The sequence below is a fragment of the Eurosta solidaginis genome, chromosome X (assembly GCF_040869045.1).
Source record: "Eurosta solidaginis isolate ZX-2024a chromosome X, ASM4086904v1, whole genome shotgun sequence".
NCBI classification, from domain to species: domain Eukaryota; kingdom Metazoa; phylum Arthropoda; class Insecta; order Diptera; family Tephritidae; genus Eurosta; species Eurosta solidaginis.
Window position 1 is genome coordinate 151532037 of NC_090324.1, and position 27615 is coordinate 151559651.

The window sequence follows — 27615 nt, forward strand, 5'->3', positions numbered from 1 at the left end:
TGAAACCAAGAAAATCAACAACTGGCACTCCAAATGCGCATTTATCTTTACGTAGCCGCAACCCCGATTCGTCGAATCGTGTAAAAACCTGTTCAATACGTTCTGCAAGCTCGGTTTCTGTTTTACCCATTAACATTATGTCATCAAAATATGGCAACACACCCGGTATGTTTCGCAAGAGAGATTCAATAAAGTTTTGGAAAATGCCGGGTGCAGAGGAGATTCCAAATTGAAGACGTGTTACTCGGAATGCTCCTTTTTGTGTGACGATTGTTTGCAGTAGTGACGACTGCTCATCAACAACCAATTGTTGATATGCCTGTGCCAAATCAAGCTTGGCGAATATGTTGCCACCCTCTATAGACGAGAGCAGGGTGCTAACGGCAGGAATTTGAAAATTATGTGGCCTGAGTGCCTTGTTGAGTGTGGACTTGTAGTCCCCACAAATTCTCACTGAGCCATCGCGTTTAAGAACTGGTACGATAGGTGTTGCCCAGTCAGAGTACTCAACAGGTTGTAATATGCCTTGTGTGCATAATCGGTCCAATTCTGATTCGACGAGTGCTCTGGTGGCCAACGGAATTCGCCGTGGTGGGTAGCGAATTGGCTGAACATTTCTATCAATCTGAAGTGTAACTGGGTTTCCTTTAAAACACCCAAGTTCGTCGGAAAATAGGTGATTGAATTTTGAAAGTACCTTAGCAATTGGCGGTACATCTGCAATGAAATTTACTCCTTCAATGCTAATACCCAAAGGAGCGAACCAATTGCATCCCAAGACAGCTGAGCGGTTGCCATCCACAATGACTATTGGAAGTCCCGTAACTTTTCGCTATTGATATGTGACGTCTGCCTCTATGACTCCTTTAATAGGGATGTGATTACGTTGATAATCCATCAATTGAAGGTCGCAACTATGTATCTTAGGCTGGCTATTTGGCCATGTGCGCTGAAAAGTCTGCGTTGACATTATGGTGTAGTTCGAGCCCGAGTCGATTTCAAATTGACACGAACCTCCATTTATAACTATCGACGTTGACTTCTTAAAATTAGCCACAGGTAGAATTTGATTGATAGACTGTGGTTTTGATTTTTTCCCACGACGTGAATTGTTAGATGCTTTCTGAGGAGTAGACGATGAGTTGGGTGTTGCCGAGCGACAGACGCGTTGCAAATGGCCCTTGGTACCGCATGCCGAGCATACTGTTTCACGGTGCGGGCTGTGAACGCGAGGGTGGCTACCCCCGCAACCGTTGCAAAGCCTACTGTTAGCCTTATTTGGGTTGTATTTGTTTTTGTTTCGAGGTGGTAAATTGTTGCTATCTCCTTTAGTAATTCAATGCACTTGCTCCGATCGCCACATTTCTAGTGCATTCTTTGCCGCTACTTCTGCCATTGAAGCGCGGTCGATAACTTTCTTCAGTACTAGATCAGATTCAGAGAGAAGGCTTTTCTGAAGTGCCTCATCTCGTAAACCACAGACCAAACGGTCGCGTAACATGCGGTCCAACGCACTGCCGAAATTGCAATCAACTGCTAACTTTCGTAATGCAGCTACGTATTCAGGAAAACTCTCGGTAGGTTGTTGATCACGTTTGTGAAATTTAAAATATGCCGCAATTTCCGAGGGGCGAGGAGAAAAATGATTCGTTAAAACTGATTTCATTTCACTAAGGGTCATATCACTCACCTGCTTAGGAGAGGCCAATGAAGACAGAAGGTCATATAGCGGTGCGCCTGCTAGTGTCAGAAAAACAGCTTTCTTGCGCCCTTCCCCTTGCACGTCATTGGCAAGCAGGTACAGTTCAAATCTGGCGTAGTAGGTTGCCCAATTCTCGGCGTGATTAACATCGAATGATTCCAAACTTCCTACAGATGCCATTGGTGCCACGCGATTTTCCTGCACTTGTGATGGTACTTCTTCCTCCTTAGGCGCCATTTACCCGATATGTCGTATGTTCAGAGACGATTTTTGTGAGAGCGATTTTTAATCCTACCGACTGCGCCAATTTAATATTCAATACTTTACTTTATTTCATTATCTTATTACTAACAATATATTATTTCAATAAGTCACAAAAGCAATGGTATATGATTACGCGGTCGCTATCCAACTGGCAACGGTGTGTTTTAGAATCATCGTCATAGGCAAAGAGAGAAACCGGCTTTATATACCTAAGTACAGGTTGGCTGATATTGGTATATAAACTCTGCTCGCACATAACCCAAAAATGACCGCTATGTGAATTATGTAGTTAAGTAGCGGCTTGATAGAATTTACGAGCAGGGACCGTGCATATACAGAGATCGTACATAACAAAGTGCATATTCCATTGTAAGATATGCACGATCTACAAACAACAGGCTAAATCCCAAATAATGGCCGCACTCCCTCCGGAAAGGTCCACATACTCTCTCCCATTTCACACGACCGGTATCGACTTTGCTGAACCTTTTCTCCTTAAAACATCAATCTTACGGAAGGCATCTTACTCAAAGGCATACGTTTGTGTATTCGTATGTTTCTCTACAAAAGCAGTCCATCTTGAAGTCTGCTCAGATCTGACGACCGCTGCCTTTGAAGCAGCATTTGCTCGTTTTGTTAGTCGTCGTGGACTCCCACACAAAATAATGTCAGACAATGGCAAAACCTTTATTGGAGCAAGTCGTGCCATTCAAAAGGAGATTTCTTCTTTTCTCACGGAAACCGCAACTGTTATAGCTCAAAAATATGCTACTCATGGACTGTCCTGGCAATTCATACCACCATATGCTCCTCACATGGGCGGAGTATGGGAAGCGGCAGTTAAAAGCTTTAAAACCCATTTCCTTAAAGTTGCAGGCAGTCAAAAATTCACATTTGAAGAATTTAATACCATACTCACTCGAATCGAAGCGGTTCTCAACTATAGACCGCTAGCTTCGATGTCGCAAGATCCAAATGGTTTACTCGCTCTAACTCCCGGACATTTCCTCCGTGGTGCTCGACTACTCGCGTTACCCGAACTCAACTCCGAGAACCTTTCGCTCATCAACAAATGGCAAAAACTACAAGTTCTACACGATCAATTTAGTACGCGCTGGAAAAATGAATATCTCAAAGAACTTCATAAGCGTACTAAATGGAAAACTCAGGGGACAAACATCAAAGAAGGTGATCTAGTCGTCCTGAAATATGACCTTTCCCCCCGAATGAGGGGCGACTCGGACGTGTCCCCGCTACAATCACCATTCCCCAAGAGAGTTCCGAGATACACCTCAAAGTACCCGCCTGCGACACCGGAGTCTTCTACGGGAGTTATAATCAATGGGCGTCCTTCCGTGACATGTTCACTGCGGTCTATATCAACCACCCAAAACTCTCGAGCGCCCAAAAACTATATCATCTCAGGTACAAGATCCAAGGAAAAGCCGGCCAGATAGTAAAACAATTCCCACTTAGTGATGATGACAACTTTGCTCTGGCATGGGAAGCACTGAAATCCCGATATGAAACCAAACGAGTCTTGGTCGATAACCAGATAAAAGTCCTCATGAATTTCAAAGCCATTCAAACTGAAAACAGCGAAGATATACAGAGACTGCATTTTCCAAATATTAGCAACCCAACAAGTCTCGACAGAGAGCTGGGACCCCATTTTAATTTATTTAGTAACGTCCAAGCTATCCGAAAACAATGTTGCGCTTTGGGAGCAATAATTGAGCTGACCACTCGTTATGAAATAGTGGAAAGGGTGGATAAATGGCGCCCGGCCAAACCCCGATTCAATCCACCCGTAGCGTTACTTGGAATACTTTTCACTTTCAATGCATTTAATGATACAGTATATACACACACATATAGACCACACAATTAGTCAAGTTTTACTGACCGCATAATTACTTGAACTCAGCAGGAATTCAACATCATATATGCATGCCCGCACAAACGATACATATTTGTTTACATTTGTCACATTGACCGACACATTTGTCGATTAGTCACACTGACCGAATTATTTGCCTATTAGTCATTCTGACTGTCGAACCATGTACATATGTATCTAAATGGGTTATTATAATATGCTGACTGGCATTTATGTATTATGAATTTATATACATCTAGTTTTTAAGTATTTATGTAAATATGTATTGGTAATGTAAGAACTATTTTATATATAAAAGAAAGGGATTTCTAATAAGGAAGACAACTCGACACAACCACTCAACCTAAGAGTTTCAACTTTACTTTTTTACATTTAATATACTTCATGGCGATCTTGCCAGATCACAGTAAGCAGTTTGCTATTATTTAAGCAAGCTGCTAAAGATCTTAAAGGTCCTGCCAAGCAAAAATAAAAAATTAATTAATTAATATAATATCCTGAAATCCTGAACCGAACAGGATAAAAAAGAAGATGCTACAATCTTGCACACTCATTGGAGGGTAGAGGAGATTTGATGGATCCATTAGTACATCCACAAATAGCATATTGTGCCATTAGTACACCCACAAAAAGCTTATCGCGCCATTAGTACAACCACGAATAACTTATCTTAGCCCAGCAAAGATATTTGTAATTACCAATTGTTTGAGGCTCTACAAGGATAACATGAACTAACGACTGGCAGCATAAAAGCATAAGCGAAGTGGAATAAGGAGATCATGATTGACAGCAAAAATCAGCAGCAAAACAACATTCAGACTATGCGACTGGCGGCATGACTGGCAGCAATTAGTTTTAAGTAAATAAGTGCGTATGATTAGAAAAATTTTGGCAGTCCGATGGCTGCTCAACAAACAGCAGAAATTTTAAATTTCTGCTTAGAAATATTTTTAAAAGGAAAACAATTTTTTTTCAGATAGGATAAATAGAAAATAATAAACACAAATTAAAATACTTAGGAAACACTATAAATTACAGCTATGTCTCAGTTATGTCAGACACAACTGAAGAGGAATTTCACGCGACATTTAAAAAGTGCGAAGAACCATTAAAAAATCAGTTAAAAGCCATTAAAGAGGTTCCTCAAACCTCTACAGCTGTGAAGCAAAGTCAAAAACCGATAGCCATAGAGGAATATCGGCGCCGGAACAAGCTTCACAAGAAAGAGGAGTTTAAAATACCTGCCCCTGCCCCTGAAGCTTATAGACTATTAAATTTAATATTTAATTCTGAAGAAAAACTAAAATTGAAACAAAAAATTAAAGAATAAAGGACTACAAAATAATTGAAAAAAAAAAATATATATATAGCATCGAAAGTAATTTTTAATTCTCAGAATTTTGTGAAAAAAATTTATAATGTAAAAGGAAAATTTATTTAAAGTAAAATGGAATGTTTAGAGTTAATAATAATAAAATCAACGAAATTTGATTAAAGAATAAATTAGTTCTTTTTCAAAAGAAACAAGAATATTTTTAAAGGAATTTTTATCTTGTCTTCAAAATGTCTTGATGGAAAAGGTTTGCAAACGGCATTATGACAGCAATAGCCGGATATGAGATAGGAAAGGAAACTTCAGGAACCCATGATAATTAAGTACCAGAAAATAGAATAGTCAATTACGAGCCACCTATTGAAGAAGATTGAAAGATAACCCAAAATATTCCAGATGTATAGTTAGTTGTTAGGAGTGTGGAGCCATGTGTAGAAGTCCAAAAAGTGGGGAAAACTTCTGACCGCCGTTCACCTGGGAATGGCCAGGGCGATTCTTATGCACGCGGTTCAAGCAGCTCACTACTGCCGGTCGCTTGCGGTCAAGTATCCTCTGGGTAGCCGCTAAAGATCCGTTTAGCGGTGAGCTAATGTGAGAAGGCGACAACCTGGCTAGGCCACTCTGACATAATAGGTTTAAGGGCTAGCCGGGGAGATCTCATCGGCAGCGTCTGTACACCTCTGGGTGCGGCTGCAAGGGGGCGTCTGTCTTGGAGAAATCGGCTCGCTATATAAACGTGCAAGTAATATTTTCACCCCCGCTGAGCGGGTTGTGCGCTGGGCTTAGGACCCGCCACGTAAAACCATACTCAAATGAAATATACCAACAAGCCTCGTATAAATACACTCGCTATTGATGACGACCATGGCAAACTTTTGAAGGACAATGTATTGAGGGCATGCACCTAGAACGTCCGCTCCCTGAATGGGATTGGTGCAGATGATCGGCTGGTTGATGTCCTCGTCAAAGCAAAAAAGGAAGAAAGAAGATTAAAAATTGTGACATCTATTGGAGTGACCATACTAATAAGCGCAGTTTCGGCGTGGGATTCGTGGTGGGAGAGAGACTTTGTCGCAAAGTATTGGGGTTCACGCCTGTGGACGAACGTCTCGCCGCTATTCGAATAAAAGCAAAATTTTTTAATATATCATTCATCTGCGCCCATGCGCCTACAGTGGAGAAAGACGAAGGATGAGGTTAAATACGCTTTTTATGAACAATTATAACACACATACGAGTGCTGCCCCCGCCATGATATAAAAGTCGTGCTTGGGGACTTTAACGCCAGGGCGGGGAAAGTAGGTGTTTTTGGCCCTACAGTCGGAAAGTTCAGCCTCCTAATGGACTGAGGCTGATTGACTTTGCCGTTGCTCTAAACATAGTCATATTCAGCACGAGGTTCATGCATAAAAAGATACATGAAGCTACATGGCTTTCCCCTGATCGAAATACTCGCAATCAGATCGATCACGTTGTGATAGATGACGGCATACCTATAGTGTTTTAGATGTGCGCACGATCCGAGGACCTAACATCGACTCGGACCATTATCTCGTTGCAGCCAAAATACGCACCCTCCTCAGCGCGGCTAAAAGCAAGGAACAAAAAACACATGGAAAGCTAGACGTCGAAAGGCTGCAATCGCAACAGACTGCCAATGATTTCGCAACTCGACTCTCACACCTGCTTTCTGAGAGCACAACTCAGCCTGAAGGAATACAGGAGCAGTGGGAGCATATCTCCAAAACACTTCGTACTGCCGCCGAGGAAAAAATTGATTACCGGTGGACACGGAAAAACAACTGGTACGATGAAGAATGCCGCTTTGCAACCGAAACAAAAGACGCTGCCTACAGGCCTACGTTAAAAGCGAGGGCAACAAGAGGAGTGTGTGAACGCTACCGCGAGTTAAAAAGGAAAGCGAGACGCCTTTTCAGGAATAAAAAAGCAGAGGCAGAAAGGCGTGAGTTCAAGGACCCTGAGCTGCTAGCCACCAGGAATAACCCCCGAAAATTTTACCAAAAAATTCAGCGACAGACGGAAGGTTTTAAGTCCGGGGCAAACTCCTGTAAGAACGAAAACGGCGACTTTGTAACTGATGTCCAGAGAGTACTTAGATTATGGAGGGAACACTTCTCTGCTCTCCTAAATGGAGAAAACGATTTACCGTACAGAGATGACTAACCCGATCCCGCAATCGATGATGATGGAATAAATGTCCCCCCACCTGATTATGACGAAGTCAGAATAGTAATAACCAGATTGAAAAACAACAAGGCAGCGGGCGCTGATGGATTGCCTGCGGACTATTCAAATATGGCGGCGAGGAGTTGGTAAGGCGCATGCATCAGCTTCTTCGCAAAATATGGGCGGACGAGTGCATGCCCGACGATTGGAATCAAATTGTTCTTTGCCCAGTCCAAAAGAAAGGGATACTGCAAACTGCACCAACTATTGCGGAATCAGCCTTCTTAATATCGCATATAAGATCTGGTCAAGTGTATTGTGCGAAAGATTGAAGCCCACTGTAAATCAACTGACTGGACCTTATCAGTGCGGCTTCAGACCTGGTAAATCTACCATCGACCGGCTTTTCACAATGCGCCAAATCTTGGAAAAAACCCACGAGAGAAGAATTGACACACATTACCTCTTCGTCGATTTTAAAGCCGTCTTCGACAGCACGAAAAGGAGCTGCATATATGCCGCTATGTCTGAATTTGGTTTCCCCCCAAAACTTATACAAAAATAAAAAAAAACAAGTAAGAAAGGCTAAGTTCGGGTGTAACCGAACATTACATACTCAGCTGAGAGCTATGGAGACAAAATAAGGGAAAATCACCATGTAGGAAAATGAACCTAGGGTAACCCTGGAATGTGTTTGTATGACATGTGTATCACATCGAAGGTATTAAAGAGTATTTTAAGAGGGAGTAGGCCATAGTTCTATGGGTGGACACCATTTAGGGATATCGCCATAAAGATGGACCAGGGCTGACTCTAGAATTTTTTTGTACGATATGGGTATCAAATGAAGGGTGTTAACGAGTATTTTAAAAAGACGTGGGCTTAGTTCTATAGGTGGACGCCTTTTCGAGATATCGCCATAAAGGTGGACCAGGGGTGACTCTAGAATTTGTTTGTACGATATCTGTTTAGGCCACAAGCCTATGTATGGCGGTTCACCGTCGTATGGCTTTACTTTCCTTTTCATTTTCTCATATCGGTTCATACCGATAACCGTTTACCCCGCCGGATAAAAGTTAAGTATAGGATTCGGCGGTGGCCGCGAACTAAAGTGTTTTTTACCTCTTTCACTTCTTTTGCGAACGTTTAAGAAACCGCCAGCAGCCAAGTCACCGAAGGTAAGTCATTTTACTCAAAATTATAAAATTCATTTTATACACTTCCGTAATCTGAAATCCTGAATTGTTACTAATTGATTAACTCTGAATTTGCAAAAACTTTCGCTTTAATAAACATTATTGTGTACTTTTTATAACGAATTCGTGTGTATTTTCTTTTTTTTTCTCGCCACCATTATTACGAGCGCGCCCTATCTGTGGTCTTGCCGCCTTACCATTTGGTCCTTCGAGCCGGATATGAACCAGCGACCTATGGATGGCTGCAATAAGGCAAAGCGAAATTGCCGTATCAAGACGAACAGGAGTACCACACAAACATCGAAGAAAAACGAGTACAAGCGCATGCAGCAACAAACATCAACAATAGCGAGGATATTCTCGATCGGTTTTCCGATCTAGCAAGAGCGTTGCGGGTAATCTCCTACATTATAAGATTTTCGAATAGAACTCATACAGAGTCTCACCAGATCTCGCCCGACGAAATCAAAGCTACGACTAGCCGTCTCAAAAGGATATCCCAAACTAACTGCTATGCCGAGGAAATGAACGCGCTGAGAACTAGGAAACCCATCGCGACCAAAAGCGAGATCCTCTCTCTAGACCCCTTTATCGACGAAAATAATGTCCTTCGTGTAGGGGGTCGTCTCAACGCATCAAGGGACGTTCCCGTCGACGTGCGTCACCCGATAATCCTCCCTTACGGCTGCCGACTCACCCGTCTCCTAGTCCAGTTTGTCCACACCATTTCCATACATGGCGGAAACCAACTAATGCTGCGGTTCCTACGCACGCAGTATTGGATACCTCGGGTCAAAAACATGATCCGATCCATCATTGACAACTGCAAGACCTGTGCGCTATTCCGCAAACGTTCCCCGACGCAACTCATGGGAATTCTCCCTGCGGAATGCAGTACCTTTTCTCGGGCATTTACCAACACCGGGGTGGATTTTGCCAGACCGTTTGACATCAAGTCTTACAGCGGATGAGGATGCCGCATGTCAAAGGGTTACGTCTGCCTCTTTGTCTGCATTGCAACCAAGGCTATTCACTTGGAAGCCACTAGTGTACTGCCGCATTGCTGGCAGCTTTCAATAGGTTTTTTGCTCGGCGAAGATGTCCAAAGAACATCTACTCCGACAACGGAACCAACTTTGTCGGAGCCTCCAGAGGTCTCCGCTCAGAACTCAAAGCTTTCCTGGCGGACGCTCGCAACCAAACTCTATCCAAGTACAGCCACCAAAAATTGACATGGCATTTCATACCACCAGGAGCTCCTCACATGGGCGGACTATGGGAGGCAGGGGTCAAAAGCTTCAAGAACCACTTCAAGAAGATCGCTTTGGATCACACATTTACCCTTGAAGAGCTCAGCACCCTACTTTGTCGAATCGAGTCCTGTCCAACGAGCCGTCTAACTTGAAGCCACTTACTCCAGGACATTTCCTCGTTGGAGGGCACTTATTAGCTCCACCGGAAATCGACGTCAGCGAGAATCGCGCTTCACTCGTCAATTGATGGGAGAAACTTAAGGCGCTGCAATAAACATTCTGCAACCGTTAGAAAGCTGATTATCTCACCGAATTGCAGAAGCGCGTTAAGTGGAAGCATCCACAATCGAATCTCAAACAGGGGGACCTCGTCTTCATTAAGGAGGACAACCTGCCTCCCAACCAATGGAGACTAGGTCAGATAGCTAATCTTCACTATGGCCCCGATAACCGAGTTCGAGTCGTCGAACTGGATACAGCAAGGGGACATACCACCAGACCAATCACGAAATTGGTCCTACTACCACCCTCCAGTGAGGGTGAGGGAGACTTGTAACTCCCACCCGTTATAACAAACCGCTTAACCCCGCTCTCGTTCACCCCGAACGAGGCCAACAAGCCGCTTAACCCAGCTCTCGTTCACCCCGAACGAGGCCAACAGAACCCTACCGCAGATCTACTATCTGCCACAGAACCTAAACGCCCTCGGCCAAAGGCACGAGGCCAACATAATTTAGTATACAAAGCATTCAGTTTACGCATACCTGGCAAGTACTGAACTGCATGCTCGCTTAGAACCTTTCTTTAATTTCTGATGAATATCTTAACTATGCCATGATCTATTAGTGTGGATGAACATAAGTAATCTTATGAAAATTACGGACTACGGACACATGTGAAACCTAAACTAATTTAACATTCATCACTCCACGTCAAAAACTCGCCTAGTCAATTGATTCGCGTAAAAATGACATTAGTAAATCAGGCATGCTTAACAAACGAACCGATATCATTTCGTTACGATAATTAACGTTAATAAACGAAACGAAATGACTTTCTTTCGTTTATTAACGTTAAGAACGTCAAATTAACGAAATGATTTTGTTTCGGTTTCTGCCATATCAAAATGAAATCAAATCGTTTATGTTGATTATTAATTTCAAACTATGCTGGCAATGCTACATTATCCATTTTGATGGCGTAGTCATTATAGGTGAAAGCATTAGCCAAGCTGATTGCAACTTTTCTCATGAATTTTGACAGTACGAACATTTCTCAGAGTATTTTTGACATTACCACGAACGAATTACACAAACAAATTGCATGGAGTTTGTGTGTATGTCCGCTCGCTATTACCACCTTACGACTTCACCATGGCTATAGCATTGTCAGCACAATTCAAATATAAAATATCACGTTTTTGTTAACGTTTTTAACCTTAACGAAAGCTTTTCGTTTCGGTTAAAAACGAGATACAATTTATCTTGATAATTTCTTTATCGATAATATTTAGAAGTGTTTCAACGGAAACGGTGGAAATTGTTTGATAAACGATTAGCTTAACGTTAAGGTGCATCCCTGTAGTAAATATTGGCTATGCCATAACGAAATGCATTCATTGAGCACGTTCGGACTTCGCGAGGTAGTATCAGACGAACGTGTTCCGAATATTCTGCATTCACGTTTTATCTGCAACACTTCGATGAATACTTAAACGACAAAGAGCTTTCCGAAATATCAGAATAAAAGTCAAGGCCGGAATATGCCGATTTAAGACAATTTCAAGCTGGACTCGGCTACAATCGGAATAATAAGGCACCACCTGAAACAAACGTGGCCTACCTACATTATATATATTTGCGTAGAATAGGAGTATGAATAAACATACTATCCACCCTTGTAAAAAGCGACCCTTTTCTAGCGTCTTCGAAAACAAAAACAAGCTATTTTTGTGACAAATAAAGGTGGAACCTTTAAGCTGGAGACATTGGTGCTTTATCGGTAATTGTATCGGTAACCTTTTAACAGCTGATTCGACCAACCTTATGAGAATCAATGCAATCGATTATTGGTGCCACTAAGGTCGTAACCGTATCGTAGCCACCCATGTGGTTTTTGGTTTACCGTCGTACGATAAACAGCTGATTACGTTAGGGAGACGACTACAGCGATACGACATACGGCACCAATGACTCCCGCTTTAATCTGAGCATAAGGGCGCACGTATATATCCAACAACAGATATAGACAATAAAGTTTTCGAATCTCCTCAAGGGCATTGTAACCAGACAAGCTTGCGGCCACAATGGGAAATGTATTCAAGGGAAATCGACATTGCGGTTAACAATAGAAAATTCGGTGGCTTAACCAGTTTATTGTAAAGCAAACAAAAAATTATCATGAATATTCTTACCCAGGAGATTTATTTATTTATTATTTAATTATCAAAAAGCTGGGATCGAAAACAGTTAATTTTCAAACTTCACTACTAAAACTTCATTTCCATAATTACCATTGTTTGAAGGTCCATTCGATACTCAGAATTAGCGATATTTTGATTCAGCTTGGCGGGCGTATCAAAATTTTTTTCAGTTGTTTAATCTCCTCCTGGTGCTTCAACATCTTTTGGTGTATTTTTTACTGCATGCTGTAGGCAGTAGTGTTTCCGGGGTATTAAAACTGCCATCTTCTGTGGTAGACCCTGACAGAGACACATCTGGTTGAACTAAATAGCCTATGGCTTGTCTGCTTTGAGGTCTGCTTAGATTTGTTGCATATCCTTTACGGTAAGATCTTCATAATAATCGTCGTTAATGGCAACCATTGGAGCGAACGCATGCGCCTAAACTCTCAACTTAGGAAATTGTAAATAGACCATCCAGGGCTTTCTCTCCTCCCTCGACACCTAGAGTTTTCTTACAACACTCCATGATTCATCCGAGCCGCGTAACCAGAATGGTGTTGTTGTACACACTTGCATATGATATTTGCCAGTTGGTTTACGCAAAAGCATTGTATAGAATGTGGCTACTTCATATACATGCATATGCGATACCTCTACAATTTCAGCAACCTTATGCCTCGCTGAGATAGGCAACCAACCATATTGGCTTTGCGCCAAGTCCAGTAGAGGAATCATTGCTGCTCTTTCGTAACCCTCGGGGTATATGCTGATGATAGCTTCTACACGCTTCATACTTTTAGGTGTAAATACGAATTTAATGTTTGGGTTGTCTTCCGGAGTGTCGCGGAGCGCGAAGAGATGATCGCTCCGCTGCCTTGCACTTTGTCGCGATAGCACGTGAATTTCCGCGCACAAAATTTGTTGACTTAATTGCACAATTCAAAAGCATAATGCCGCACCAAATCGAGTACATGCTATTACACAATAAATGACGTAAAACCTTGCGTTTTACAAAATTTTCATATAAAATAAAATTACGTGTAAGAACATTGATGCAATTTGATTGTACTTCGATTGGATGTAAAGCGCCTAATAATTCTAATAAATTTGTACATTGCATATCAAGCGAATCGTGGGTAATCAGTTGAAGGAGCACTTTGTAAAGAAGCGTGCGATTTGCTTCGCTTATCACTGGCACACTTTTTGTGAGTACACTTAGTGCACCATGCTTTAAATCGATATTTTGTACATTTGCATCTGAATCTAATTTATTACGTAATATTGTAATTATATCTTCATGAATTTGATTGCAAGTAGTTATTGAACCTATCCAACATATCTTGTAATGCCCCAATTTTAAATAGCTGAGCGATAAGCATATATACTCGTATACGTTGCTCATCATTGTAAGTTTCTTTTGTTGCTGTGAGAGCGTTACCTGCATCTTGTACACTTGTTGCAGCTTTAGTGTTCAGTTTCAGAAGAAAAGTATTAAGTATTTTTTCGCCAGGGAATAGAGGATCACCTGCGGCACAAACTAATGCAATAGCTGCCGAAGGATTATACAATTGTTGATTAACATCCCCTAAATGGGGAAAAATAGTGCCCAGCACAGTTGTTTGATAACTATTACTTATTTCTGGAAGGGACTTAGCTTGTTCAAGTATTGTACGTAACAGAAAAAGACCAGCTGGAACGATATCTGTATTATCACCGCCCGGAAAGATTTAATTTTTTAAAGCTGTCCAAATCACATCGAAATGTTGTGATAATGACTTAACAGAGAACTTGAGCGCTGACTCACGTAGTAGTTCCAACGAATCAAGTTTGGCCACAGCTAAGTGGCTCCCCAATTTTTCCAACGCCAATAGCACAATCCATTCAAGAAATTCTGGTGATGCTACCAAGCAATCAGCCAATTTGGCAGCTAAGTTGTCACGTGAAATATTGCTAGGATCATCGAGACTTGTCGTAAAATCAATTGGAAAGTAGCAAGCAAAAATTTTAAACTTTCTTCGCCCAAATTCAAGAGCGAAAAACGTTGTATTACGTCAGGCATAAACGCAAAAACAAAATCTAAGTTTCGTGGATCGCGTTCACCATCAATCGAACTTATGAGACCGTATATAAAGTCTGCTCCCATCTGGCTGAGTTCTTTTTCATACTGCTGTGTTAGAAATTTCAGTATTTTAAACCATTTACCCCTTTCGGCACGTTGTTGTGACTGAAAATTGCATTTTTGAAAGAATGTTTCTAAAATCTGTGGAATACTCTCTGGAGGTAAATTTTTCATTTCGACTAAAGCATCGCTACTATTGACCACAGGAGGTAGCACATTATGATGAACTTTGAAACGGTTCACATAGAAGCCAGTTAGGAACTCAAGTTGTTTGCTATCGAGGTAATCTTTAGGTAATTGCTGTAACATCTTGGTAAGATCGCTGTCATCGGTGCAACGAGCAGCACCACACGTCAACACACCTCGACGACGTTCCACCACCATCCCACGAGAGTGATGGTGAAGAGAGCTCCGACGGAGCCCTATCAATCCACGTCACGGAGCAAAATCTGTGGTGGGAAGCAGACGTCGCCGAAGAAGAAATCGAACGACGGGAAGATCCTACTGCAATAGTAGAAACAACACCACCGGGCGGTTCAGGACCACAACGTTTCCGACCGCTACTTAAACATGAAACGCCTTCAAACGTACAACGCGGGGATGGCGGGGAGACACGTCCTTTCCCCCCATCGCACCGCTCTACCAGGGGGTACCGTGGCAACGCGGAACCGCGTCCGTCCCGCTCGTTACGACGCTCAGTTTGTAGGGCGGCCCCGTACAACGCTCGTGCCCAAGTAACTACGCTCGCGCGCCAAACAACAACCCCAACCGGCTCCAGAACGGGACATCTCTACGAGGCGCCTCTAGCAACGACCATTACACGCCCATTTGTAGCCATAGCTCCCACGGCGGCCCTTCGGATAGCAGCATGAGGGAAGCTCCACGCAGTACGCGCCCTCATCGATCCGTGCGCTCCGAACTCCACCATCAATGCAAACCTCGCAAAGGACCTCGGGTTAGAGCGTACCGGCACGTCCTATCACGTGAAGTGCACGCTTGTTCTTCGAGGGAAATACGGGGTAACGGGAGCAGTGACGACCCAGGCCACAGTGGTGGCACGATATTCACGGCTTAGTCCGACAGCAACTCTGGATCCATCGGTAGCCACGCCATTCCAATTTATGAAGCTGGCGGATCCAGCTTTCCACCGGTCTACACCTGTCCGGCTCACACTGGGTGCCGAGGTCTACGCCAGCCTAATGATTAGCGGTACTTCACCGTCGAACGTAGGCGGGCAGCTGACCCAAGCCACCATATTCGGGTTGGTAGTGTCTGGAGCCCACCAGCAATAATCAGGCATCTGTCCATTCAATAAGTAAAGTGCACTAAAATCAACCCACGCCTATTTCGACTAACATCTCTTTATTCACAGGAATCCCACGAAGAAGCGAAAAGTGTTAATGAGTATTTTAAAAAGGAGAGGGCCTTAGTTCTATAGGTGGACGCCTTTTCGAGATATCGCCATAAAGATGGACCAGGGGTGACTTTAGAACAGAGCTGATGAAGAATGAAATCATTTGCTTTTTGAAATTAGAGCTTTTCCACCATCAGTATTTAAATTTTTTTCTTCATACGAGAATTATGCTTTAATTTTTTTAATTCTACAATCATGCAGAGAAATAAAGATTTCATTCAGCACCGCATGCAATTGAAAAGAAGATAAATCAGACTGCAGAAATAAATGTACTGAAATAAATGAATGCACCCAGGTGATTTCACAATTTTGGTGTGTGAAGTCACTTGCTACAAAAATGCGTAAATAGTACCTAAAATAGTACGTAAAAATTTTAAGTTCCATTTTATGAAAGCTTAGTTTTAAAAATTGGTTGAAAAAGTTGTTATGAAGATAATTAGCGTGAGAAGAGTTAAAACAACTTGCTCAAGAGCATTAAGCATGACAATTTTAAAAATGTCTAGTTATATTGAAAAAAGTATCATTCCGGCAAGTTGAGCATTCCTGTCTTTCATATTAAATTTTTTTTTGGAGTTGCTGATATAGTGATTTTTTTACTTGGGCATATTGAATTAACATGAAAAGCTCTCAGTGAAAACTCATCTGCCTTGCAGATGCCGTTCGGAGTCGGCATAAAACATGTAGGTCCCGTCCGGCCAATTTGTAGGGAAAATCAAGAGGAGCGCGACGCAAATTGGAAGAGAAGCTCGGCCTTAGATCTCTTCGGAGGTTATCGCGCCTTACATTTATTTTTATTTATATTGAATTAACCCTCGGAGCATATTTTGTGATTCATTTTGTTAGGTTTTTTAAAAAATTTTGCTCGATTTTTTCGAAGGAGCCCTTGAAATTCGTTCTCACAGCTTTAAACAAATAAAGCTAAATGGAAAATAAATGCTTATCAAAATTTTTTTGTCATAGACAAAGTGCAACACCACCCATATAACACAAATCGCAAACGTAAGATTTTACAGCCCTGAATCCCAGACACCCCGCTCTATACATAAAAATCATAAATTTTTTATTTGAACCTCAATTTTGCAAAATAACGGTTGAATAAAATGCTGCTTTCACAAATGATATATACTCTTTCACTAAGCAGAAGTATTTTTTAATTTACAAAAATTATTACTTACCTCATGGTAAAAATTGGAAACGAAAAAGTTGTCTACATTAAGTTTCTACCTAACTGTAAAGTTTGCATCATCGGTTTCAATCAATTTCTTTTTTCCCCGTGATCATTTTGATACATTTTATCTCAATGAGTTTATGCCATTACGATGCAGAGTGACAGATAAAACCAATAACTTTATTATCTTGGGTAGAATAAAGTAAAATGGCTATATCCAAAATTTCACATCACTTGCGCACCATACAACAACATATGGCACATCTATATAAAAATCTGTGAAAATCGGTGTGATATCGAGCAATCTCTTTAAGTGTGTGTAAATTATTAATTTTACTGCAAAATTTCTAAACTGTATCTACTTGCTAAAAACCCTGAATCTTATTGATCGTGGTATTCTTTATTTACGTAGTTTTTTTTTTGTGATTTTTTTCATAAAAAAAAGTTTCTTTCATTTTTAATGTTTTGTATGTTAATAGTAAAAATATATATATACGTACTCACCGTACAAGTTTCTGAGGTCTCGAAAACTAAGTTTTAGAATTTTATATTTTTTTTTTAAATAAATAAATGTGAGGCGCGATAACCTCCGAAGAGATCTAAGGCCGAGCTTCTCTTCTAATTTGCGTCGTGATCCTCTTGATTTTTCCCTACAAATTGGACAGACGGGACCATGTTGTATGCCGACTCCGAACGGCAAGGCTGATGAGTTTTCACCGAAAGCTTTTCATAGCAGAAATACACCCGGAGCGCTTGCCAAACACTGCCGAGAGGCGACCTCGCTTAGAAAATTTGTCTTCAAATTGAAAAACCTTATTTCTAAAATTTTGATGTTGCTTTGCCCGGTGTGTGAACCCAGTGCATACGGTGTGGTAGGCGGAGCACGCTACCATCACACCACGGTGGCCGCCATTTTTTTTAGTTTCCGAATAATAACAACATATGCCGACAAATGGGTTAATTAATATGCCAACAAATTCTAAAACTTCACCTTATATTAGGGATGTCAATATTTTATAATTTCGGAACCCTGGGAATTTCGGGATCTTGTATTGTAATTAATACCGGGATTAGATATTCTTTAGATTTCAAAAACCCAACCTACGAAAGTGCACAATAATAATTTAGGATAACCTTTAATGCATCAAATCAAGGGGGTTAAAATTAATTCAGAAATAAAAAGGTTTCAAACTTCATTGCATAACATTTTCAATTCAAACTAACAATCACATATTTTGAAAAAAATAATATACATTGTATAATAAGACCATAATTTCTTGAGAACCTTTAATCTGATAAGTGAAAGAAATTTCATAACATCCTACTTATGTGTATGTTCTGCTTTTAATACTAAGCAACATTCAAAAACTTCAAAAAGTATTCCTACATTCAAATAAGTACTATTACTATAGGTTTGTATGTATTCGTATGCATATGTATGCGCGCATGCTAAATTAATATTGAATTAGGTAAGCTTTAAAAAGCGGTTTCTGACGGCACTTCATGTTTCTTAAGAAATTTGGAGTCCCGAAAACGCTAGAATTTGTATTAAAGCTGAAGTGTCTGAATTTACATCGTTAGCATTCATGTTTAGGCAATTGTCAAATAAAAATAAAAAATTTATTCAAATAATTTTACACACCAAGCGCACCAGTAGAAAATTAGCGCAGGTATGGCAAAGTTTCTGCAATCCTGTCTAATGGGGATTTCCTTTCTTTCTTATTGTTACTATTTAATAATGTAACGATCACTAAATTTGTACAAAGCGATGCTTTTTCGGACAATATTTTATTAAATGAAGACGCAAACTTTCGGGAGAGCTGGAAAAATCATGCAATATTTATTCCAGAAAAGAACACAAACATGTTCACTGCCAAGAGTTTGTTTCATAAACTTCACTCTTAAATTGAACAATTGAAGTCTAAGCATTTCCGCAGTACTACTTTTATAATTTTTTTTTTTGCATACTGAGGGTCCCCACCGTACACATTAATTCTGCTTAACCGTTTCCCCAACATTTTTTTTCAGAAAAATATACGTACTTATTCTCAGTACTAAGAAGTTGTTTTCATAATATAAACCAAAGTAGAAAATTATGATTCTTATTGTACGTTTAGCACCACCAATTAAAGGACTAAAAGAATTCAAGTTTTTATTACTTCTTTTTAAATGATCCCATCAAGTAAATGGAGCATTTAGAAAAATTTTCTTTTGAAAAAAAAGTGTTCAGAGTTGTGACACCACACTGCCCTCAAGTCGTGAAATGAAACCAGGCTAATCCTGTTCATGCGTTCGTTGTAATGCAATGGTTTGTTCACCGTCGAAATCTAAAACTGTTCAGCTACAGAGGAACCCTCATCAGCTAACTAAAATAAATGACCATATGTATCTAATTAGCGAGCTTTGCTCATATTGCTTTATACAATGGTTTTTGTAATTGATATAAGAGAAAAATTGTAAGTTTACAAACGGCGATGGTTACTAGGACATGTTGCTGAATTTCACTTCTTCATAAGATAGCTTTTCGGGAGCTGAGCGTTGAACTCGAATCTCCAACATTCATATCAGTGCAAAGAAGGCTGATGCCTTTAGCTGCTAAGCCATATGAATGTCCCGTTGTTCGCTGTACAATTTGTCTCTAAGAGTTACCTTTTTTTGTTTATATTCGTTTTGATCACCATGTAGGCACATACACTCTGTATGGAGTTTATTCCTAATGGTGTGGATATGATTTTTAGGCGCGCTTTTTGAAAGCTTAGTAACATTTGTTCGGATTTTTACAGTATTTGTTTTTAATACTTCCGCTGTTACTATTATATCAATATGATTATATGTATTTAATTAGCGAGGTTTGCTCATATTGCTTTATACAATGGTTTTTGTAATTGATATTAGAGAAAAATTGTAAGTTTACAAACGGCGATGGTTACTAGGACGTGTTTCTGAATTTCTCTTCTTCATCAGCTAGCTTTTCGGGAGCTGAGCATTGAACTCGAATCTCCAACATTCATATCAGTGCAAAGAAGGCTGATGCCTGTAGCTGCTAAGCCATATGACTGTCCCGTTGTTCGCTGTACAATTGGTCTCTAAGAGTTGCCTTTTTTTGTTTATATTCCTTTTGATCACCATGTAGGCACATACACTCTGTATGTAGTTTATTCCTAATGGTGTGAGTATGATTTTTAGGGGCGCTTTTTGAAAGCTTAGTAACATTTGCTCGGATTTTTACAGTATTTGTTTTTAATACTTCCGCTGTTACTATTATATCAATATGATCATATGTATTTAATTACACTGCTCAGCTACAGAGGAACCCTCATCAGCTAACTAAAATAAATGACCATATGTATTTAATTAGCGAGCTTTGCTCATATTGCTTTATACAATGGTTTTTGTAATTGATACAACGGGACATTCATATGGCTTAGCAGCTAAAGGCATCAGCCTTCTTTGCACTGATATGAATGTTGGAGATTCGAGTTCAACGCTCAGCTCCCGAAAAGCTAGCTGATGAAGAAGTGAAATTCAGAAACATGTCCTAGTAACCATCGCCGTTTGTAAACTTACAATTTTTCTCTACTATCAATTACAAAAACCATTGTATAAAGCATTATGAGCAAAGCTCGCTAATTAAATACATATGATCATATTGATATAATAGTAACAGCGAATGTATTAAAAACAAATACTGTAAAAATCCGAACAAATGTTACTAAGCCTTCAAAAAGCGCGCCTAAAAATCATATCCACACCATTAGGAATAAACTACATACAGAGTGTATGTGCCTACATGGTGATCCAAAGGAATATAAACAAAAAAAGCAACTCTTAGAGACCAATTGTACAGCGAACAACGGGATATTCATATGGCTTAGCAGCTAAAGGCATCAGCCTTCTTTGCACTGATATGAATGTTGGAGATTCGAGTTCAACGCTCAGCCCCCAAAAGCTAGCTGATAAAGAAGTGAAATTCAGAAACATGTCCTAGTAACCATCGCCGTTTGTAAACTTACAATTTTTCTCTAATATCAATTAAAATAAATGACGTATTAGTAATAAATATACAGATATATAATGGATAGAATTAGTAGAAAATGAATTCAATATGGTAATGAATACAGTTAGTTACTATTAAGAGAGGAACGAAAAGATTTTTTAATACAAAAAAGCGAGTCCAAAATATCAAATATGCTAGAGTGGGAGATGGGAGATTTAATTCTGACACCAACAGCGGAAGGGCTCATTTAGTTCAAAATTTGATCTACAATATTTTAGGTGGAGAGGTTTAAGATGTCTTGAAGGCGGGCAAGCGACATTAAAGTTGTTTACTTCGCTCAACAGGAATGAGTTAGAGACCGAACCATTTATTAATTTAATCATAAATACAATTCCAAGCATTTCCCTACGACTAGCAAAAAAATCCCTTAAGGAGAAAGGTAAGAATTGTTTTTGGACTGGTTCTAGCCGATCAATATGAACCTGGTAGCTAGGGCTCCAAATTATTGCACCATATTCTAATATCGGTTTGACTAATGTTGTAAAAAGAGCTTTAGTATCATACGGGTCGCTGAATTCTTTATATCATCGCCTTACAAACGCCAGAATACCTCTAGCCTTATTAACAGTTGTAGTAATTTGAAGGTTGAGGTTAAGTTTACTGTCAATATCAACCCCAAGGTCTATAAAACTGTATACATACCTGTTCAAGATTTTAAGTGTTAAGAGTGTAGGAAGCTGGCTGAAGTAATCTACAGAAATTTGCATTTTTTAAGATTAAGTGGCATATGGTTGATGGTGCACCAATTGAGCAATGTTCCAAATCTGATTGTAAAATAATCCTTTCTTCGCTTGACGCATAGGATAAAACAATTTACATCTTCATTTGCGAGAGAAAAACTAATTATTATTATTAACTTATTTATTTGGGCGAAATCCAAAATTTTCTTGCTAACATATTCTTGGAAAAGACACGGCGATATATATTGTATGAGCAATAAAGTTTCCGATAGGGTAGGTAGTCCAATATTGTACTTATGTCATTTAATGAAATTTTTTTATTTTTATATATTTTTTTGCTTATGACAATAAAAAAAATATCCAGTGTAGCATTTTCAACAAACATGAGATATAAAGAAAAAAGCTTATAGCCATCTAACGTAATTAATAGTAATATAGTTACACTATTAACTATTGATAAAAAAATTACGTTGGTGTCATGCGAATTTCATCTTTTTATATGAACAAACTTTCTAAGTCTTGAAAGCGATATAGGTCGTATTTTTCATTAAAAGAAGTGGTCAATTTCGATACCATTCGCTGCCAAAACTTTCTAAATTTTCAAAACTATTGCAGGGGCTCCCAGAAAATAAAAAAAAAAACGTTTTTATAAATAATGATCTGTACAAAATCCCCCTTTATCCTTGGTTTTGATCCCCCTGATGCAGGGATCGCCAAAAGCTTCTTATGGAAGTGTGACCACACCTACTTTAAAAACCAAAAATAAAAAAATGGCGACGATGCTAATAAAAACTACACTGTAAAAACTTCGAAAATTCATAAAATAACAGTTTTTTAATATATCGCCTTGCGCCACCTGGCGGCAATTTTTTTCATATGTCGCTTTCTATTCATGTATGTAATATGTGTTCCAAATATTAGCCCAATCGGAGCACAGATACGATTTTCTGAAATATTTCGATCCATACGCCACCTAGCGGGAGTTTTTTTCACAAGACCATTTCTATTCCCGTATTTAATACTTGTTCCAAATATGAGCCTAATCGGAGTACAAATACGATTTTTTTAAATATTTCGATCCATACGCCACCTATCTGAAATTTTTGTCTTATTATTGAATTTTCATCGAGTTATGAACCATATTCCAAGTGTCAAGCTTGTAGCTTATCGGGAAGTTACTTAAATTTCGATTACAAAATTCTGTTCGCTACACAGAGTTAAGCTAAATAAAACCCTTTAAAAATAACGGCTATTATTTATTCTATTAGATAAATGCGCTAGCTAGGCCATGTTATGCGAATGAAAGATGACGCTCCGACCAAGAAAGTGATTCTATCGGAACCCGCCTATGGAAGCAGAGGTAGAGGGCGGCCCGCACTCCGTTGGAAGGACCAGGTGGAAAATGATTTAAACTCCCTTGGTGTGACCAATTGGCGACGGTTGGCAGAGGGAAGGAGCGACTGGCGTGCCTATTTGGACGGCCATAACCGTTTAAACGGTTAAGCGCCAATTAAGTAAGTAAGTAAGTATGGTTAGTTGTTTTACCTTGCATCTTCATGCTATTGATCATTGCAATAGCCATGATGTTTAAAAATTATATGAATTAAAAATACAGACTATTGAAAAGCATTCAAAAGCGTATCTAAAATTACCTTTTAGTACCTCGTTATTCAATCCGATATTTAGGAAAAGCAGTAAACCACTACATACAACAACCTTCAAAATGCTTAAATCAAAAGCAAAGTTTCTTAAGACAGCTTTACCAGCACTGTCTAACTCCGGTAGTAAATCAAGAATTTTCATAATCTTCTTTTGAATGCTCATTATATCTTTGTACAACTCAAAGATAGTGATGAAGCAGTACCAATATCAAACTGCACATAAAGATACCATGGCAGTTTCCATGGAAGCGAGCGAAATACCAACCATGAAGGCTTTCAAGGTAAAAGATTTATACCATAGCCCTCATAAAATAATAAAGTTTAACAAAATATGTGGTTGATTAAAAATCTTGTGTCGGTGCAAAAAATGCAAATACTATAAATCACCACAGGACCGAAAAAAAACCAGCCGATAATGACAACAGGAATGAAGAAAAAGTCGCAAAGAGAACCTTAATATATATAAAGTGCTATATAACTTTGCAATAATAAGACATGTCGCGCTCGTTTTCATCCCAAAGGACAGACAAATGGTAGAATAAAAATACAAGCAACCTAACTGTTGAGGAAGAGATTGAATTAGGATAATACTCGACCAGGCTTGCAAAAGAAGCCGGCAATCTAGGACTTGTAAAGAAATAAGAAGACAGTGGTCCCTTAGGAGACAAATTGGTCAATAATAGTAGATACTCGAGTAGGCAAATTTAAAATAAGCAAATAGGTACCCAAGTTCTGAAAGATCTAATAACTGCACTAACCCTAGAAGTTGTGAATGTGACAAATCCCGGTAAAATAAAAAATAAAAAAAAATTCTTCATAAAAATCATGACGATTGTGTCTTGGTGGCCGCCGCAAAAATCGCATGACACATCAGATCTGATAAAAATTTCGCTGGAAAATATGAAAAATATAGAAATTACATTTAAAAATAAAAATTTGCATCCACTATACCGTTTTCGACTCATTGGTTCAACTACTACTACCATAAATTACCTTGCTCTTTCCTCACCTACAGCTCCTAAATTTTCTGTATAATTAGTTACGGAATTCTTGCTCCAATGTTTTAATGTTTAGTCTGATAAAATAAAATAATATGTCATATTAAAGAAATAAATATAAAAAGATTTAGTATTATTCAAAGAGTTAATGGTAATAAGTTAGATAGTAGGAATGTGGGGGCCCTTAGAAAAAATATCGATAGGAAAATAATTTAACATTCTATTTCATAATTTACATTTAATCCCTTTAAAATAGAAAATATCAATAAGGAAATAAATACACTTTTAACCCCTATAGAATAAAAAATATTGATAAGAATAATAATTTTACTCTAATACCCCATAGAAGAGGAAATAGCGATAGAACAGTTAAAAATAAGGAGATAATAGTTTTTAAAAATAGGCTTAAACTAATATACAACCTTTAGTAATAACCAAGATAATTCAAACAGAACAAAAAAAAAAAACAACAATATCATTATAAGCAATTCCACTTTACTCATAATTCTCATTAAAACAAAAAACAACAACAACAAACAAGGTCAGCATAATATAAACAGATGTAAAAACAAATGTAAGCAAAAATGAATAAATAAACCGACAAATTCATTGTAATGACATTCAATTATCATTATATCATAAATTACGGCCACACACCGAAAAAAAAGAAACAATTAAAATTTTGGCCATACAACAATTTTAAGTGGGTCGCACATGTAAAATGATACAAAACGACACACCTAGAATTGCATTGCGGCCCTTGAATGGCCATCCCTAATTAGCGCTAAATTATGTATGTCCATTCTTCAAAGGCGGGTGGTGTAGCGTTACTTGGAATGCGTTTCACTTTCAATGCATTTAATGGTACAATATATACACACACATATATACCACACAAGTAGTAAAAATTTTACTGACCCAAATAATCACTTGAACTCAGCAGGAGTTCAACATCATATGTGCATGCCGGCACATACGATACATATTTTTTTACATTTGTCACATTGAGCGACACATTTGTCGATTAGTCACACTGACTGACATATTTGTCTATTAGTCATATTGACTGTCGAAACATGTACATATGTATATAAATGGGTTATTATAAAATGCTAACTGCCATTTATGTATTATGAATTTATGTACATCTAGTTTGTAAGTATTAATGTAAATATGTATTGGAAAGGTAAGAACTATTTTGTACAAAAAAAAGTGATTTTTAACAAAGAAGACAATTCGACACAACCACTCAACCTAAGAGTTTCAACTTTACTTTTTTACATTTAATATACTTCACACCCACCACAAATTTCTCTAGAGCAGCCTCTAGTCAGAATAAACCCCCTTTCAGGCCAGGTCAGCCCCAAACGAGCAACAATAACGCCTTAACACACCCAAATTCTCGCGTGGCAGAGCATCAGAAGATATATGCGTGCATACTGTGCAAACATTCTTCACACACTCTTCAGAGCTGTTTGCGTTACAAAAACTTTCGACCTCATAACGTAGAACATTTGTGAAAGAAAACAGTCTATGAGAAAATTGTTTATCTCAGATGCACCGCTTCAAAGATTGTTCAATCACAAGAAGTTGTCTTCACTGTCAAGGGCGGCACAACTCCACCCTTCGCGACACCGGCGCATCTCAGCATACCAATGGCCCTCGAAGAACAACATCCCAAGTAGCAACTATAGGATCCACCAATACTAGTTTTCGGAAATGGCAGCTCTATAATAATCCCACTGCGATTGTCTCCCATACAAACCCTCCCTATATGAAATCTCGGCCATAGGAGGTGGAGTTGTACAAACCTCCAACAAGCTCTGCTCCCTAACTTTGGTCTCGAAGGATAACAAAGTAAAAATCCAAGCCCAAGTAATAGTGTTACCTAAGCTCACAAGGTTACTCCCAACCCCTAAAGTTAATCACGAGCAAAGTCGTAATTGGTCGCACCCAAAATTAGCCGACCAAGATTGTCAAAAGCCCTCCCAAATTGATCTGGTATTAGGCAGCGACCTCATCCCCCAAATAATGCTCAATGGGATCGAGAAAATCTCTCCCACATTACTAGCGAAAAACACCATATTTGGCTCGATTTTAAGTGGCCAAATCCCCAAAAAGGTGGCAGCGCACTCTACCCAAGCCTGGGAAGTGTCTGAAGCGATAGCCCAGCAGCTCAGACAGTCTGAGTCTAAGCAGCTCAGACTATCAGAGCACCACAATTAGGACAGATGACGGTCGATACATGGTTCGGCCCTCTTTTAAGACAGCATTCCCGAACAATATCGATCTAGGTCCATCCCAAACGGCAGCCTTGAGACAATTCCTAGGCATGGAACGCACACTTAGTAAAAAAGGCGATCTCAAGTCTCAATACGATAATGTGTTGGAAGAATACATCTCCCTCGGCCACGTGGAACAATGCTGTCCCGATGAGGTAGATTCCCAGGGTAAATACTGTTCTTTCTATCTCCCTCACCATGCGGTCGTTAAGGTAGAAAAAAACCAACAAAGCTAAGAGTAGTTTTTAATGCGTCCAAGAGGTCAGGTTCCGGTCACTCCCTTAATGATGTCCTATGTACCGGACCAACCCTCCAACCTGATCTTCGGCTTATGCTTTTAAAGTGGCGCACATAGAAATATGTATTTAACGGCGATGTGGAAAAAATGTACCGCCAGATCCTCCTACACCAAGACGACAGAGACTACCAACGGACTACATTCCGAACTCCTGAAAATGGTCCAGTTAGGGACTTCAAATTAAAAAAGGTCACATTTGGGGTAAATTGTACGCCCTTCTTGGCTATACGCACTCTACACGAGCTTGCAAAAGATATATCTGACTCTCATCCAAGTGCAGCTGCAATACTTAAGTCCGAAACATATGTTGACGATATTTTATCTGGCAGTCATGACTGGCTGCCAGCGTGGTATTATGGTAGCGTACTCCGCCTACCACACCGAATGCCGTGGGTTCACGCCCCGAACAAAGCAACATCAAAATTTTAGAAATAAGGTTTTTCAATTAGAAGAAAACTTTTATAAGCAAGCACTCCGAGTGTATTTCTGCCATGAAAAGCTCTCAGTGAAAACTCATCTGCCTTGCAGATGCCGTTCGGAGTCGGCATAAAACAAGTAGGTCCCGTTCCGCCAATTTGTCGGAAAATTTAAAAAAAGGAACACGACGCAGATTGGAAGAGAAGCTCGGACTAAAATCTCTTCGGAGGTTATCGCGCCTTACATTAGTTTATTTTAGTCATGATCTCCAATCAGCAATCC

General features: G+C 39.5%; 1 pseudogene; it reads right to left on the reverse strand.

The window, feature by feature from the left end:
* Positions 1 to 12596: 12596 nt before the first annotated feature.
* LOC137235191 (MMS19 nucleotide excision repair protein-like) lies at positions 12597 to 14742 on the reverse strand (annotated as a pseudogene).
* Positions 14743 to 27615: the final 12873 nt, after the last annotated feature.